We start from the raw sequence: 16,137 nt of genomic DNA, 5'->3' as shown, positions 1-16,137 counted from the left end.
TACATGCCATTTGCTGCTTCAGATATTTTTCATCTCTAGGCCTTCACTGATTTCCTATTTAAAATTTAATAAAGTTGCAAAATTCCATGACTCACAGAATCATTCTCTGAGCTTTTGTTAGATATAAGCAGAAAATGTGAGTTCTTTGTCTGTCAATTATGGACAAACAAATTATGCCTGGTTGCAATGGTAACTGTCATCTTTAAATGATTTTAGTATTATTTAGTACTTTGAGCAAGAAAAGCACTTGGAAACAGTAAATGCTAAACTCTAGTGGGTTTCAGACAAACCCCACCACCAATGCACACACACATACCTGTCCCTGCAAAACAAGACTGTAAAAGAATAAAATTAGAGCTTGCTTACTGGGTCCCTTAAGTCTGAGGAAAAATCCATACTCTAACTTGTTTACTGTAGTGGTGAATATTTCATGTACATCAAGACACATTATTGTATATCCAAAACATGAAGTACAATTTTTCACTTGAGGAAAAAAAATGATTTCTTTATCCTATGTATTTGTAGTTGCTGTTTTTCTTTAGTATGTCATCTAAAGGTTGAATTGTAATCTACGTTTCTTTGATGAGAACTAGGAGTTTCATTAGACAAGGTCCCAGGAGGGCTATCAAGTATGTTATTAAATAAGCTTTGACTTAAGAAAGCAAGAAGGCAGATTCAGAACAACTGTAAGCATTCAAATAATTCTAAGAACAAGAAAGGCTATTTACTAGCAATCTTTTATGTGGCTAAGAATGCCTGATAGGGGCTGATGGTGAAGATCATTTATCAATGGAGTAAGTCTGAATTCTAGGCTCCAAGGCAGCTATAGTTTCTCAAATACACTTGTGTGAGTCTCTATTTTTGGTGTGCACAGCAGGTAGTGCTTGGGTTGTTCTGATTGATCTGAATGTTCTATCACCAAAAGCCAGAGTTAAATGTTCCCTAAGCATAAGAGGTGTGGCCCATCACTTTATAATATATGCATTACAGCACACAGAGAAGTGACTCAGAGTCAATCGGAAGAAACAGGAACTCCGCTTATAACTCTTATTTTAGCAAAAGGCCAAGCCTTGCCTTTCAGTTATATATCTTTGTTAAAGGTTGTTTTAGCCCAAAGGTCTTTTTTTCTCACCCTTACCAATTTCCTTTAGGGTTGGGTTTCTGTTGCAACTGAGTTGTTTTGATGATAATGTTTCCTTTAAGATGATTATTTGTTTAAAGTTCAGGCTAATAAAAATAACATCTCATTAAAAATATTCTGGAGAGCATAAGAACATTTTAGGATGTTAATTGCTCATGTTAACCAGTCATCCGTGAAACATATGCCAAAAATGCTCTGAAAGGTTCCAAAATGCCTCTTGCAGTGATAAATCTTTTACAGGTATGATTATGTGGAAGCAGAAATAAGAAAAAGTACATCCAACATCTGGAGTCAAATGGTTTACTGAAGTAAGATTACAAAATTAAATTTAAATGAACTTAATTGAAAGGGGAGGGGAATCTAATTTAATATGGACATTCATCATGTCCTCATTGAAGTTTCTCCTAGCACCAGAAAAATACAATGAAGTCTGAATACAAAAGTTGGATAAAGCCTCTAATGGAGTGTGAAAAGATGACCAAAGAGACACAGTCAGGCAGAATATATTCTCTTTTTCTTTTTGCTATTTAAATGACATGGAATACCCAACTGTTTTGAAAAGGTAGTATCAATCAAGAAACTGAGCTTGGAAACTTATCTGTTTTAACTGTCTCTACTGTTTGGAGTTTCATTGTACATACTTCATCACTTAAAGATGGTGATTACTAGGTTTGGTTTTTAATTCAGTGATACCTGACTGAAGACTCCAACAATATGCAGTTATAAGAAAATGGAAGGAAGGAGGGAAGGAAGGAAGGAAGGCAGGCAGGCGGGCAAAAATAAGAGTGTTAATTTTAAATTAAATCACCTGCCCTTTGGTTTTCATCCTCTAAAGAAAAAAAATAAACAATGGACCCCCTTAACATTGTGGTTCTTAGTTCTTGCTGAACGGTTTCGGTCTTCCTAGTTCTTAAACATTCTGTGCTCTGTGTGCTAAGGAAGATGTGTGAAGAAATCAAAATTACACACTATGAAGTTACATATCTATAATTATGTGGAGACAATAGAATTTTATTTTATTAAATTGATTATTTATAGATTCTAGAAAAGACAGTCAAAGGTTATTTTACCCTTTGTAGTCCTACACACTATGGACATTGCTAGAGGTTAACTTTATGATAACGTCTTACCATCAACTGACACTCAGGTTCCCATCATCTCATCTTTCCCTTCAACCTCATAAATATTTAGTTTTTGTCATACATGTCATTGGCACCTTTATTTCTGATCCCCCCTTATCTAAAAGAGAGGCTCCTAATACCTCCCCATCCCAACCACAAATCTAATCTAATATGGTACACACTCATCAGTCAAGTGGAAAGTAAAGGCAAAAAAATCCTTAAGCAGAAAACTGGAATGAACAGTTGCAGATGCCAGAGAAACAGGAAGCATCAAAAACAAAGCATTAAAATTAATCTATCACCTGAAGCCAAAACCAAGGAGTAGATGATAAACATAAATTATTAGTGCATATTTATTTAGGAACTACTCTTCATAAGTGCTGAGCACTTTCAAATACATGAGGGTAGTTAAACATAGCAACCCTGTGATAAGAAAATAGAGGATAATAGCACTTCACTGATGTCTTCAGCATTGTATAGCTGGTAAGTAGCAAAGCCAGACTTTAAACACCAGTCCCAGTCCTTTCTTGTCATATCCAGTGTTCTTACTCTATATGGCACTGCCTCAGAAACTGCAGGTGGTGAGAACCTGAGATTGAAAACCTAAGGGAGAATGAGGAGTATAACAAGGGGACTGAATCTTGTCTTAGAATGTCAATAAAGAAATAACCAATGGTACAGGTGAGGATGAAAAGTGAATAATTTTAACTGTTAAGAAAAGTTCATTTACCTAAATCATGTGTTCTTCACTGACTCGTATCATTTACTCTCAATAAAAAGTCCAAACATATTAGACTTTAAAATCCTTGCAATATCTCTACATTGTAAGATAAGAAGAGAAATAGCAATTTTATGCTTCATGATAACCCCAATGGTACTGATGGTCTATGTCACTAATTGTGATCGTAATTCTATTCATATCTACTTCATATGTACATTTTTTTGTTCTAGAGAACTGAATAGCTGCCCCTAAGGTCACAAACAGAAAATTACTTTTCGGAGACAGTGGGCCTGAGGCCTTAGATTTCATTACAACTTGCATTTGATTATAGTCCCATAGAATGACTGATCATAGGTAGTGCCTCCAAAAACTACATGAATATTATCATCCTTCCCAAAAAGATGTTGGTTTTAGAATTGTTTTAGATAAAAAGAGGAGAAGTTAACAGTCACTTATTACTCAACAACAGTTCTCACATCAGTTCAGCAAAGGCAGAATATCAGGACAAACAATGGAGAAGGCCACTAGGACTTGCAATGCACATACCCTCACACAGCTCAGAATGCACAAAATAGAAGATGGGCAAAACTATGGGGCAACTAGCATGCACAGAGGGGGAGAAGGCAGTACTTCCAGAGACATTGGAGGCAATGGACATACAGTTATTCATTCATTCACAGCATCAAGGAATAGAACAGGTTAGGAGAGAAAATTAGGGGAGGGGGAAGAAAGGTTTATAAATAGGTTGAGGGGAGAAACAGCAAAGATCACAAAAGAATGCTTTAAATGACGAAAATCAGTTTCACAGTTAGTCTGTATATGACAAGCCCAATAATACAATGTTCTACTGTTGAAGGAAGGCAAAGGTATCCTCTGATTAAAATTGAGCTATTGGGCTCTGTAGTCATGAACTCAGAGGGAACCAGCCCATTCAGTGTAAGACCACCAAGCTGAAGGCCACTGTTTGGCTCAACTTAAGAGGGTATCTGTGTGTTCTGAGCACATCACCCTTCTGAAGGATAACAGTCTCCTCAGCAACAGTCAATCACCACCTGACAGCTCTTCATGTTCTTGGAAAGGTCTGTCTCACCCCCGAAACTTGCATATAACTCTCTTCCCTCTCAACACTCATAGCCTCACCACCACCACCTGCCCTGGACCAGCAGACCAGCTATTATCGCACCATGGCAGATCAGTCACCACATCAGCCCAGCACTTCCAGGTCATCTTTTATCTCCTCTTCTCTAATCCTCATGTGGCTTTGTTCACTACTTGTTCTGATCTTGGCCTCGTACTTCCTGAAAGTCTTTCACTGAATCCTCTGGGACTTGAGGTCAATCATCAGTAAATCTGTTTATTCTCTACTTCCTATGGAAACTTCTCTTTCACCTTTTTGCACTAGTTGAAATCTGACTTTCCAGATAATGCCCATTCCACTAAAGCCCTTTCAAGAGATAGCTTTTACTCTCCTAGATCCCTCTTACCAAGGAGCATAAAAGTATAGTAGGTGTCCTCCATGTTCTTCATTACTGTGTCCAGGCCTTTTGTCCTTCTTCCTCAATAAAACTCCAGCTTTCTCTTTCATGGCATCAGGCTGTACTCCCCTTCTCTTGTTGGTGCTTCCTCCACCATCCTCCAGTTCATTCCCCCTCCATTCATTGGAGATTTTAGCACATGGATCATTATCAATTTCTCTAATACTATCCCTATTTAATTTTTGGCCATTTTCATGTCCAATGGCATGATCCTTCCAATATCCTGTTTCTCAGTTTCTGGACTACTTTGCTTTTAGAGATTTCATCAGCCATCCTTCTTGAGCCACTCACTTCCACAGTCAAACACTTGACTTTGTGGTGATCAATAACTGCACTCCTTGCAAAAATCTCAATTTTAAATATTCTCTTCTATGATCATGATCTCTTATTTTTCCTGATCACTCCTTCTAACACCCTAACTCCTACAATTCTAAAATCCCACAAGGACCTGAAGTTCACTCTCTGTGTCTCTGAGACATAGCTCTCTCATGAAATCCTCTCTTCCCTCTTCTCTCCTTTCCAGCTTAAATTCCATAGAGGATCATTATAATATTTTCCAAGCTCCTTTTTATCTTGGTGAACTTTCCTGGTGGAATCATAACCCTCCTTAAATTCAATCAGATGATCACTGTATGCTTGCACTTACGCAGTCTAATGTGACTGACATTTGGTAAACAATCAAAACAGAACTTTCATATCCTGTGACTACCATCTCTTCCCACCTATCCGCACCTTTCCTGTTCTTACAGACAAGTTCTTTGTGCTCTTAGTCAAGGTCACCTTCTCCACCTAGGCACAGGACCCTATCCTCTCTTCCTGAAGTTACTGAAGCAGTCTCCTAAGTGGTCTACCTACTTATGCCTTCCCTACCCACCCTGAGTTTCTTCCTACTCTGCTATGAATGTTCATGTTCCGCCAAAATCCTTATGTTGAAATCCTAACCCTTTAGGTGATGGTATCAAGAGGTGGGGTGTTTGGGAGGTAATTAGGTTATGAGGGTATAGCCCTCAAAAATGAGATTATTGCAATTTAAAAAATCCCAGAGAGCTTTATCGCCTCTCCCACCGTGTAAGGACAAACAGAAGGCTCGGCCTATGAACAAGAAAATGGGCCCTCACCAGACACTGAATTTGCTGATGCCTTGATCTTGGACTTCTTAGCCTCCAGAACTGTGAGAAATAAATTTCTGTTGTTTATAAGCCACCCAGTATAGCAGCATGAACAGACTAAAACACTCTCGGCATGGCAGCCAGAGTGATCCTTGTAATGATTCAGACTGAATAGCCTCCCTGCTAATTTTCAAGTATACTACCCATTCTCTTGTCTCAGAGCTTTTGCACTTACTGTTCTCTCTGCCTAGAACAATCTTCCTCAGATTTCTGCCTGGCTTGCTGTCTCATTTCCTTCAAGTCTTTTTCTCAGAAGGTATCTACATAGAAAGGCTTTACCAGGCCACTCCATGTAAAGTTCAGCCCCATATACCATTTCATATCTCCTCTTTTTTCTTTTTGCACACATCTATATATAAAATATATATGGGCATATAAAATATATAAATGCTATATTTTAGATATATTTATCCGTGCATCGTTTATCTCCTCCACTGAAAATTAACTTCCTTGAATGCAGACATTTTTATCTGTTGGGTTTACTTCAGTATCCCCAATACACAAAACAATGTCTAGCAATACCTACATGGTGATCGATAATTTGTTCAATGAATGAATTGCAAAAAAAAAAAAAAAAAAAAAAAAGGATGCATGAGTGACTAGGAAAAGAAAAAACAAAAAGTGATTAATGTCTTTCACATGGAAAATTAATATTTAGAGACGTCTATTTTTACCACGATATCCTCCATTTATGAAATCAAGATTTCAGGGGATCCAAGGATACAACCGTTGTCATGGTAGTGCCATGACAATATGGCACTACAGCTCATTGAAAAACACACCAAAACAACACTAAGAATTAATACAAATCCTGAACAATTCTAAAATTACTATTTTTAATCTTAGCAGTAATTGTCACTCCTTAAACAATAGATATTTGGTAAATCTTGCCCCTTCAGGCAACCTCTGAAAGTTTTACTTTTGATAACTCTACTTTCTCAGACATTGATATTCTCTCTCTCTCTCTCTCTCTCTGACACACACGCACACACACACACATACACACACAGTATAAGCAGATAGAGTCTAAAAGGTAAAGCACATAACCATGGGATGGTATGTCAGAGCATATCTTCTTGCCTGATATGAGGATGAAATCATAATATGATTACACAATTTATGTTTCTCATCTCCCCTTTCCCTCTATCTCTAAAACAAATAACTATTAAATATTCAAGCTTTTAAAATGTTTCTGGAATCATTTTTGTGCCTTTTACAACAATATCTTATAATGTATCTTTAGATATTTAATTAAAAATTTTTGCAGGTGGTTGATAAAACACATTATTAAGAACTATAACTCCCCTTTCCCCTCAATTTAGCAGAATCCTTTAGTGATAAAAAAGATTGCCTTTATCAGAGGCTCTCAATCTGTCCCAATTTTTCATAAGTCACTGAGCTCTAACGACATTTTGTCAGATGCAAAACTCGAAAATAAAAGAAGAAAATTTGCTTTTGACTTTATTACACCAAAAATGTCTGAGTGATAGATGGGACCATTGCAGTTATGGCGGTTCTCGGGTTCCTATTGTTAGTCATGGGCTATTTTGATCAGCTGCAAAGTAATAGGGGGTGACTAGAATAGAAAATACTTGCAGTTTTCTGAAGCTTCACAAAATGCTAATAAAAATAGCTCAGATTTTAGAGACCCTACTAGAATCTCTGTCAATTTCCATAATTTTCTGATCTTCTTCCTGGGAAGGGTCCTAAGGAGCTCTCTTTGCTGATTATATCTTACCTCCACACTGGCTTTGGGGAGAAACAGAGGTCAGTGATTGAACAGAGAAATTACCTTTTGAGTTGGAAATGCTAGAAATAATAGACGTAGCCAGACCCGCCAGATTGTGAGTACACTGTTTGACTGAGTTATTAGTAGTATGATCTGCTATGATGATTTCAAACTAATTTTCAAGCTAATTGAGTCAGTTATAAACACATGGAAATTTGGGTGGAGTATTTTAGGACAACATTTCCCATACTTAACCTTATTCTCATCTTAATTCTCTTTGGTTACTTTCCCAGATTAGTTTCAGAATTTTGTGACCAAGGAAGGTTTAAATTAAGTTCTAACATGAGGACAAAACAGACCATACCCAGGCTTGAAGGAACTATTAGTTACTTTTGTTCTCTTGGGAGAACAAATTGGTAGAAATGAGGGTGGATTTTAATTGTCACAGAAGGTACAAATGATGCTGCCATGTGATTGGAGGTCTTGGGACTGGGGAAGAATATCGTTATCATTAGGGAGGACCATAGTGCACACAAGTAAGTATCTCCACAATGGTGACCTTGGCATGGTGTGCAAACTTTACTCCTAAATAAAAAATAAATGGATGATACTCTTGGTTGGTATTTCATATGTCAGGCAATTTCTTTGACCCACATCCATTATGTTAACGCTCTTCTCTAGCACTCTGGATGAAAATTTGGGCCACTATGTTTAACTTCATCCATTATTCATAGTCCTTGATTGCTTCTAACATTAGTACATGAACTGGGAGCTCTGAAAGATTTTTATGTCACGTGTAATTGTTGGAATTTCCTGTGTATTATTTAAGTTACATTTTCCAACAACTTGGCTTTATTCTTAAAGGACGTGTGATCAACAGTTCTTTGCAAGGGCAAAGATTATGGTATGTTCCAGCAAATTGTGTTTGTTGACCTAAGACATTTCCCCCTACCCCCAACTCATATTGATTGTCTACAACATTTGTAATGAAACAGAGTCAGAGAGTAAACTCAGGGCTATGGGGGTATATTTGTCTTACAGATCAAACACTTAAAGCAGGATTTATGGAAGCAGAGGGCTGTGGGTCAATAGCTAAAAAAAACCTGGATTGTAAACAATCAAAGGACTTTCTGAGGTGTGAAGGAGAGGAGAAAGGAGACGGGAGGGGGTAGAGAGGAGGGGAGGGGGTAGAGAGGAGGAGAAGGGGCAGGAAGATACACAGGGTTTGCTGTGGTAGAAAGTCTGCATCTGAAAAGAATTAGAGAAAAGGAGGTCTGAGGAAGACGGCTTTACCACAAGGATCAGTCCCAGAGACCCTTTCTACTCCCCTTACTGACAGGGATTGTATTGTAAACATTTCCTCTATAACCTCCCATACTCTCATTTGGAGTAATTTTAGAGCACTGAAATTTTGGATCAGTGCATTAAGGACACTAAAAATAGATACACACACAATTCAGGGAAAGTTATAATGATTGCATTTTGTTGTTATCATAATTTAATAAGAGCAGTCAAGTGTATTAGAGCTCAGAGCAACTGTAAGCCTTCATTCAATGTAAAAACACAGACCAGATCGATGAAGATGCTTTTTTGACCTAATGTTCAAATCAGACAAGTGCTATTAATAAGGAATCAACTTTCTAGCAATACTAAATTCTGTGTAGTGATTTGAAGTCCCAAAAAGTATTTTTTACTTATTATTTTATCTCCAGCTAAGTCTACAGAGAATAGAGTAAATATTAAACCCCTTTTACAAATTAAAAACTAAGGCCTGACATTTAAGAGACTATTTAAAATCTTACAGACAAAAGAAGAAAAATCCTATCCAGCAAAATCAGGTATGGTTTTAGGATTAAGATTGAGGTACACTGGTGTCTACATTAGTGCTTTTCTACTCTGTCACTCTACATGATTATATTATTTCTCAAACAAGTCTATCTGTTCAACAGTGTCCTCATATGCAGAAGTGGAACAGGATTCTATATGGTCCTTAGTTCTCTACAGAGACAAGAGGCTCCAAGGCTAGTTCTAAGAAAATCTCCCCACTTTCTAAATGATGCAACTCAATTTAGCATGGTCTATTGGATTTCTTTTGTAGACTTTCACTTTTGATAACAAAAAGCATAATTTGATATATACAGTTCAGATGAAATGATGACTTCTGTGGTCCAGATGTGAGTTGTAGGCCACTTCCTTGGAGGCTTATAATTTCATTAAGGCCAATCACATGCGTGTTTCTCTTTTTTTTCCTCCTCACATTGCTCAACCTTGGGGATTTTTAAAAGCCCTGTTCAGTTTAACTCAACCCCTTCTGACATCTAAGATTTAATGACTCTAATTAGGATGTTATCTTAAATTCCATGTATGTATGAGGAAACCATGACTTATGTATAGAAGTTAGGCTTTGGTGGTAGTTCCTAGAAAGCACTTCTAAATCATGAAATAAAACATGAAACTCAAGTGCAAAGTTATTTAATTTTCAAGGGGAATGTAATATTCGGATAAAAGAAACCATAATGATACATTCATTTACTTTTATATGCATAAAAGTGTGAAGTTATATCATCACTTCCAGGTATCGGTTTAGGTAATGCATCTTCCAAGCTATTTTACCATCATTCTTCCATTGTTCCATAAATAGATTTTGAGAATACAAGCTGTTAAACTAAAAGTTACTGCAATAATATGACTGAATAGAGCAGCAAGGCAATTTGAGAAGAATATACTAAAAGGACTAAATATGAATGCTGAATTTCCAAAATACATCCTTCAGAAGTTCACAGATGTAAGGCCATGGTCAGTATACAAGAATGAGCAAATCAGGCTGTTCAAAGTCACATTTTGCTCAGTGCACCATGGATCTGCTGTAAGACCACATGAAAATGGGGACCAAGAAATATATAGAAACTATATTAGTGGCCGAATGCAGTGGCTCACCCCTGTAATCCCAGCACTTTGGGAGACCAAGGCAAGAGGATCACTTGAGGCCAGGAGTTCAAGACCAGCATGGACAACACAGTGATACCCTATCTCTATAATTTTTTTTTTAATTAGGAAGGCATAGTGGTGTTTGCCTGTAGTCCTAGCTACTCAGGAGGCTGAGGTGGGGGGATCCTTTGAGCCTAGGAGTTCAAGGCTGCAGTGAGCTGTTATTGTGCCTCTGCACTCCAGCCTGGCTGACAGAGCAAACCTCTGTCTCAAAAAAAAGAAAGAAGGAAAGAAAGAAAATATATTAAAATGGTAGCTCTCAGAGAATTGAATGTACCAAATATAGCCTCACTCCATGAAGATCTGGCTTAAAGGAAGATGGTAACGGAATGGGTATTATTTTTTTTAATTTAACCTATTAAATTAAACAAAACGGGGTCCAAAGAATCCACCAAGGCCTAGATGATCTTGTTTGACTGTTTAACCCTATCACGGTGCAATTTCTACTTTATATTGAAAATGTTTCCAGAGATGGTGCTCTCTTTTATTAAGAATGTAAATTTTAATTATTACTTTTTTCAATATTATATTTCGGCCTCAGATTTAAGGGAGGGAGTATATGTGTGTTTGTCCACACATATATGTAAATACACATACACACAGAGGAGTGGGAGACTTCCCTTTTAAAAATGATCTTCCAGTAACACAATTTGCCATCCGTCTGTCAACAGTCACCATTATCACTCTCTTTTTAAGTAATGGCATACAGATGTCTCTGACAGCAGCAAGTGTCCAGTGTGTGGAGGTGCACTGTCATCGGCCTGAAAGAGTCTTCATTTTTACATAATCTCCTAACTAACTACAAATGTGGTTGTTTTAGAAACCAAATATCTGGACCCATGTTAAGGGTATGACTGCCCCATGCAGAATTGAAAACAGAGTCATTTTCCCTTTCTTTCTCCCCATTGATCTTAAACTCTGTGTCTCTTTGTGCTGTATAATCATATCTCTTCTGAATACACGTAGTTTCATTGTTCAAAATGGAAACCATTTCCTCCACTTAGTCCAATGATGCAGACACTTAAAAAATCGAATTATTAGTTTCCCTATTTTCACTCGTACCAACAAACACTATGTTCAGTATTTACGGATTACGGATTTCTCTTGTGTTTGCTATGGTTTTGCAAGCAGAGATCTTTACTGATCAAAAAAGATATACCTAAACAACTTCAGTTTCACCTCTAATGGAAAAAGCCAGAACCCAATAATATTTACTGTCCTTCGTTGTTGTATATTTAAATCTTACCACTGCAAGCAAATGTGAAATCCTTAAATTGCTGGCCTCAGTGTTCCCATGTCAACTGGCATATGCTCAGGTTGGAGATCCTGCCAAAAGTCAAAGGAAAACATTCATGAAACAGAGCCTGATGGATGATTATTCTAATCCTGTCTGCCCAGCACTGCCGGCAAGCTTGGTTTATAAATGCCTGCTGCTGCTTTAATGATAAGACCTCTTAAACACAGCTGAATGCAGTGCACCAGTGGATTTTCTCTTTTTTTTCCTCTCTCTGCCCTAACTATGAGACTGATTATTGATCTCTACCTGGATGTTCCTATTGCAAACAGGCCATTCATGAATACAAGCAGGACAAATAATGGTACACTGCCTAGGTAGTTTTAATAAACTGCAATCAGGACATGGTCTCTGTGGGGGAAAAAAGTAACCAACCCAATTTTAATGAAGTTATGTGCTTACATGACTGCAAAGTCTGTGCACACAGACTTTGGCTGTGGGCCACACATTGGGTAGTGGAGGGCAACTCCTTTTTCACTGAGTCCCTTGTCACAGTGGACAAGGATAACCTATACTCTTACTCAAGAGGAGCTTCCAAATTCCCTCTATTGACCTTGAGATGAGGCTCTGAGGGCTGGAGTGAATTTATCTTGTTCTGACCACACTACTGGAATAGAGGGATCTGAACCCGGAAGTGGCTACACAGACACACAAGGAATGCGAGCCCATGGAAGCACTCAAGAAACCCAAACCTGAAGACAGACGGGGTGAAAAGCAGCTGAATTAATATCCCTAGGAGTTCTATGAAGCCTCTTTGAAAACCAGAGAAACCTTAGTTTCAGAAGTAGGGCAAGGTGTTTTAAAGTTAGAAAATGTCAGACTTTGTCATTCTTAGATAAGTTTTTGTTCTACCGGTATATGAGTGTGTATGTTAGCTTGTTTGATGCTAAGAGGAGATATAAGTTTTATATTTACCATCTGCTAAAGTATTTTTTTGGAATAACACACTTGATATTTCTGTATTTCAATAAAATGAAGCAGAACTATAGGGGTAGTTCTTCGATGGCAGGCATGCATGCAACTGTGAATATTAAAACAAGAACTCAATCCCAGCACTTTGGGAGGCTGAGGCAGGCGGATCACGAAGTCAGGAGATTGAGACCATCCTGGCTAACACAGAGAAACCCCGTCTCTACTAAAAATACAAAAAATTAGCCGGGCGTGGTGGCAAGCGCCTGTAGTCCCAGCTACTTCAGAGGCTGAGGCAAGAGAATCGCTTGAACCCAGGAAACGGAGGTTGCAGTGAGCCGAGACTGTGCCACTGCACTCCAGCCTGGGCAACAGAGTGAGACTCTGTCAAAACAAAACAAAACAAAACAAAAAACTCAGCTAAGGAATCATCTGGAAAATGAGGGCCACCAAGAAGAAAAGTTGATACCCTACACCGTGTCCACCATGGCATGAGTCAGGCCACAGCCACTCATCTCCTTGTATTTAAGTGGAGAGAAAAAATATTTTCTCTGAAAAAATTAAATGGTATGTTTTCCATACCTGTATTATGGTCTGAATCTTGCATTATTTCACCATTTCAAAGACCAAAGAATCATTTAGGGTAGTATTATCATTAGGTCAGTTTTGTTAAAGACTGAAAATATTTGGGCAAGTATTGAGAATGGGTGTTTTCAAATGTGAGTGTGCATAAGAGGTTTTGGAGAGTTTGTAACAACACAGATTCTTTGGCCTTACTTCCTAAAGATTCTGAATCAATAGGTCTGGGCTGGGGTCCAGGACTATATGCTATATATTTTCAAGAAGAACAGGTCATTTTAATGCACCTACCCCAAAGATCCAATTCAATAACTAATTAGTAGAGGCCTCCTTCAGATTCACTTAATGAGAAAACCTTTTCTGTTTAGCCAGCCCCTTGTTGTATTATCTGACTATGGTTGACAAATGAGGAGCACCGAATTTAGCAGAAGTATTTGTAAGAGGAACAACAGCTATAACATTTAAAAGGGGAACTGGCTTCTTACAAATCAGAAACTGCCATCAATAAAACATGTGAGTAACACTTATTTGGAGGGCAGATATAAACCTAGATTTGTTCCAGTGTGTTTTGATGCTTCTTGCACAAATGAAGCTATTAAGCCAAAGAAGCCAGAGGCACACTTCCCATCACATATAAAAACGTTCTAGCCAGGTGCAGTGGCTCCTGCCTGTAATCCTAGCAATTGGAAGTCCAAGGCAAGCGGATCCCTTGAGCCCAGGAATTCAAGACCAGCTTGGGCAACATGGAGAAACCCCTTCTTTACCAAAAAAAATACAAAACCAATTAGCTGGGCATGGCGGCACATGCCTGTGGTCCCAGCTACTCAGGAGGCTGAGGTCAGAGGATCACCTGAGCCCAGGAGGTTGAGGCTGCAGTGAGCCAAGCACTCTAGCCTGGGCGACAGAGTCAGACCCTGTTTAAAAAAAAAATTTCTTAAATATTTGGTTCTAACACCGACTTTCAGAAATAAAGTGCTGCATAGAGCTTTTAGCCTGAAATCTAAGACCTGCCTCCCCACCCCCCCCCGACAACCCCGAAAATAGTTTGCAAATTTTATGAATTCACTTGTGATGCATTTGCTCCTCCCATCCCTTCCCCACTCCCAGCATGTCCAGGGCTTGCATCAGATTTTTAAGGTAGACTATGACTCAACAGATTAAGAGCCTTTGGACTGGTGGTCTGAGGATACTGGGCCTAACCTTAGCTTGGCTTCTACTTGGTTTGGTGGCTTTTGACAAGTAACTTCACCTCTCTACAACTCAGTTTTCTCATCTATGAAATAAAAAAGCTGAATTAGAAAAATCTTAATATTTTTCCAGCTTCACAATTCTAGGAAGTGCCAATAAAATTGGGAGCAACAGGCTGGAAGGTATCTTGACATTAACATGTCTTTGGACTAATCTCCTTATTTATGGGGGAGGAACTGAAGTCCAGAGAGTTTACCATATTCTGTAGTATGTGGGAGATATCATTATGGTGGAAGATCAAAAATGGAACCCAGAATTTCCAACTCATCCACCAACTCACTCTTCATTCTAATACACAGTTAAGTTTCTAAAGCTCTGTTTCCAGCTCATACTTTCTCATTGGCCGAGGGTGCATTTCAGGCAGGATTTTCTTTTCTTGGCAGAGAGAGGGGTACAATGTGTTCCTTGGGGCTCTCTCCCACATTTTCTCCAGGAGAGAACATATGCCCAGGTCCTCAGAGAATTGTGCTCCCACACTCACAGCTGTACGATAGGCAAGAAAAAGCTGTCTACAAGCTTAAATAAACTATCAGCATTTGCAAAAGTGCTCTGAGGTGTCTTCAGGAAGTGTTCCAGGAGAATTGCTATTCTAAAAAGATCACTAGGTTCTCTTGTCCTGGATTTTACCCCACACTCAGACAATAATACTTGAAGTGCATCAGTGATACTAATTTATTTATCCAAAGTTCAACATTCAGTAAGTACAACTGGCAACAAAACAGACAGAGTCCTTGCACTCATGCAGATGAGTGTCCAGTGGGGAACTATAGCCTCCTGCAAGCTCTGCTGCACTCCTGCCTGTGTGCTTTGGAAGGGAGGGAGAAGCACCTACTCCCCAAGAGAGAGGCTCATGCTTCCTTCGAGCTGCCCTCTTCTAAATTACAAACATAGTTCTGGGAGAATCTCTATTATCTTAGCATAAATCAGTTTATCCAAATTGCTTTTGTTAAACCTAACAGCATCAGGCTCTGTGTGTCTTTCCTCATTGTGTCAATGCCTATTTGCTTATTAACACTTTACTTGTCCAATAATACCTAGATCAGATTCCCCCTTTTTAATCTCTCTGTGCAATTTTATCTCGACATACCTTAGAATATACGTAGCAACCTCATTTATTTCTTGGTTATAGCACTGGAAGTGGAAGAATTTTCAGCCTTTACTAGTGTGCAGGCATTATAAGTTATTTAGTTTACCCTTTTTTATAGATAAGGATAGTGTGATATAGAAGGAAGTCAGAGTCATTGTTAATAAATTGTTATAAATCAAAAAGAAGGTAGTGGAAAGTATATTTTTGTTAGTTTTTGTTCTGTGTATGTTTCCATAAGATATTTTAAATATATTACTTAATCTAAGTCTTGAAAATACTACTCAGTAGATACATTATTATGCCCCATTTACAGATGCAGTAAGTCTCAGTGGGGATAAATAACTTAAACCAGGTCAAACAGCTACAAGTGGTAGCTGGCAGAGACAGGGCTCAATCCCAGGCCTGTCTGAGGATGCCAGAACATGCCAAGGTAGTTGTCTTACCCACCACCTCTCTCCACTTCCACACCAGGTCACAAGGATGGGAGGAGAAAACGCTGAAATTTACTGAGAAAGGGGATTTCGACAGCGCAAATGAAAAACCGCAGGTCCTTGACAACTTGGTTAAGAGTCCTATCTACTGCCCTCCTTCTGAGGCCCAACCTCAGACTGCCAGT

The 16,137-nt window shown here is 38.5% G+C and overlaps 1 protein-coding gene across 5 annotated transcripts in view; it reads right to left on the bottom strand.

The window, feature by feature from the left end:
* The window catches only part of SEMA6D (semaphorin 6D), a 590,270-nt gene that overhangs the window by 350,755 nt on the left and 223,378 nt on the right, over positions 1-16,137 (bottom strand). For 4 of the 5 annotated variants that reach the window (XM_055362508.2, XM_055362500.2, XM_055362505.2 and 1 more), the window contains exon 2: positions 11,651-11,730. The exons of the other annotated variant lie outside the window; for it this stretch is intronic. The gene's annotated coding sequence lies outside the window, so the exon portion shown is untranslated. The remainder of the gene's footprint in view (positions 1-11,650; positions 11,731-16,137) is intronic. 5 annotated transcript variants of the gene reach the window in all.

Source organism: Gorilla gorilla, chromosome 16 (assembly GCF_029281585.2).
Source record: "Gorilla gorilla gorilla isolate KB3781 chromosome 16, NHGRI_mGorGor1-v2.1_pri, whole genome shotgun sequence".
NCBI classification, from domain to species: Eukaryota; Metazoa; Chordata; class Mammalia; order Primates; family Hominidae; genus Gorilla; species Gorilla gorilla.
Note: the sequence above shows the minus strand (reverse complement) of the source record. Positions and strands in the feature narration are given on the sequence as shown.